The sequence below is a fragment of the Ostrea edulis genome, chromosome 1, assembly GCF_947568905.1.
Source record: "Ostrea edulis chromosome 1, xbOstEdul1.1, whole genome shotgun sequence".
Classification (NCBI taxonomy): domain Eukaryota; kingdom Metazoa; phylum Mollusca; class Bivalvia; order Ostreida; family Ostreidae; genus Ostrea; species Ostrea edulis.
The window spans coordinates 37,810,519-37,813,100 of NC_079164.1; the positions used below are offsets into that span (position 1 = coordinate 37,810,519).

General features: G+C 34.2%; 1 pseudogene; it reads left to right on the forward strand.

Annotated features, from left to right (window-relative positions):
* LOC130047633 (uncharacterized) overlaps positions 1–278 on the forward strand; it is a 2,788-nt pseudogene extending 2,510 nt beyond the window's left edge.
* The last annotated feature ends 2,304 nt before the right edge of the window (positions 279–2,582 follow it).

Here is a 2,582-nt window from a genome sequence, read left to right on the forward strand (position 1 = left end):
ACCATAATTATAAATTTTATTACACCTGAGGTAGGGGTTCTGGCTCCAGGGTAGGTCAAAATGGTCATGCAGTGAAAATGCTTTAATGTTAAAAAATCTTCTTACTTACTGAATGTAAATGAAATATTATAGACATTAAGAAAGACCATTAAGTTATCCTCTTAAGAGAATAAAGCTGTGTAACAAAATTATAGGTTTCATAATCCCTAGAGGAGTTCAGGCAGGATGGGGGTGGGTTGTTGGAGGGGGGGAATTTAAATGCTTCAAACCATTGTCCTTCTCTCTAGTGTAATTGAATGAGAAATTTATGCTTATGTAGAAAGAGCTGAAAACTGTGTACCAAAATTATAATTTTCCTGACCCCTGGAGATTCCAGAATGAGGATTTATGCAAATAGGAGACTCCCTGACAGATAGGTGCAGGGCTATTGTACTCAGGTGATCATTACAGCCTATAGGCCTCTTGTTTTGCATATTTTTTTATTTCCATTTTCTGACCTGTATTGAATTTTGGGTTCTTTTGTTAAGATTTTATATTTTTTCTTACATGGGAGGATACAGGCAGTTTCCAGGTTGATATTTATGTCTTGAAATGAAATTTGCATATATCCGTTCCGAATTCATTTATCCATTCTGAATAATTACAACTCTCAGAATTTTGTTGAAAATAATGTAAGGCTAATGATTTCCAAATATTTCCATGTATTTATAAACATTATTTAGTACCATATGAATAATTATTTTAATGAAATCAATTTTATGCAAAGTCACATGATTTTGTATATTTGCACATACAACATACAGTGTACAGTACATGTGTCTATATTTTTTATAATTATATTTTCAGAGTATATATCAACTTTTCTACAACAACACCAGTACCTCCGATCATGGGTCACTCTACAAGTTGAGAAATGTCATTAACAGAAGATCAGTGTCAGGACCCAAGGAAGTTATTAATAACTTTCGGTAATAGTCATTGTACATGTTTGTTTTATTGGGGGGTGTGTGTGCATAGATTGAGAAAAAGAAAACACCATGTAAATTGGTAATGTAAATGTGTACTGCAAAATTTTAATATAAATACCAAATCACTATCTCTTGAAAATAAGATGTCATGAAAATACAGTGATGTACAGTAAATGTTATATGTACCAATTTCTTTTTAGATCTAATCACCAGTTCATTCATGATGTCACAGACGCATACATCATTTCAGCTTTTATGGACAATATGGACTTTGATGAAATAACATCAGAACCTGTAAATCGCTCATTGTTCTCTTTGATGGATGAAAAAGCCAAGTCCGATTGGATTGCAGATGCTGCAAGTAATATTCTCAAGACACTAGGTTTAGATTCATGGACAGGTGTTCTGGAATTGAGGCAAGTTATTATGATATGTGTACATCTCCATATATATATTTACAAACTTGCATGTATAAAAAATTCTTTTGGAAAATTAGTTATTTAAAGTATATGGTTTCTTATGATGGACATTAAAGATAAATCATTGCATTGAAATTTTAGGTGACTGGAGTCACTCAAGTGGCCTATTGCTGTTGTTCTTTGTCTGTCGTCGTCTGTTAACAATTTTACATGTTAAATGTCTCGAAAAGTACAAGGCTAATTGTTACCATTTTTGGTGTGAAGCTTCTTTAGGATAGAGGAATATAAATTTTAAAACTTATGATCTTAGCTCCCCCAGGGCCTCATGGGTTGGGCCAAAAATCATGGGTTCAGCCTCTAGGTGACATCTTTATAGGAGTAAAAAATTCTCAAATGGAGCATTAAACAATAATATACAATCAATCAATCAATCAATCATGGCTTTATTGGTCAGGTCATTTGAAACTTGAAGGGGGGGGGGGGGGGGGGGGGGGGCTTTAACTTGACCATATAGTCATAAGAGTATATAATGCTTAAAAATATTTTGTTCTGCTGATATTCAATGAATTCAAAGATGAATAAACATATAGAGGAGAGGATACAGCTGTTTACCAAAATTACAGAGATAATATTGTGTGCATATTCATAAAGATCATAAAGCCGTGCACAAAAGACTCCAGAATATGAGACTCCCTGACAGGTCTATGTATGGGCCATGGTACTCAGGTGACTGTTAAGGCCTGTGGGTCTCTTGTTTTTTAAAACTGCAGATTTGAAAACAAATTTATATGTATTACAAATTAAGTAAAATATCTAAATCTCCAGGACTCAGTTGGCTGATCTTAGTGCAGATGATGTTCAGATTGAGGCAATGAAGAGGACAGACGTAGACAAATCTAAAGACATTGAAGCCATGGTTAAATCCATAAGGAGTGAAGGACCAGTCAGCAGTGTCTGCTGGGATAGCTTTTCGAACTTCAAAGACCCTATTCACTGAACGGATGTTCCAAAGCTGCATGAATGGATAAATGAACAGAAAGAGATTGCTGCAGTGTATATGTGAAATTTTTACTTTCCTGTTTGGTCATGTGACATGTCTCATTTTGAGTAGATTGCTTATTTATTATATTATACAATGCAATACGCCGGTTTCGAGATACGTCTAAGTTATTTCCCTTTAAAGAACTTTCGTACA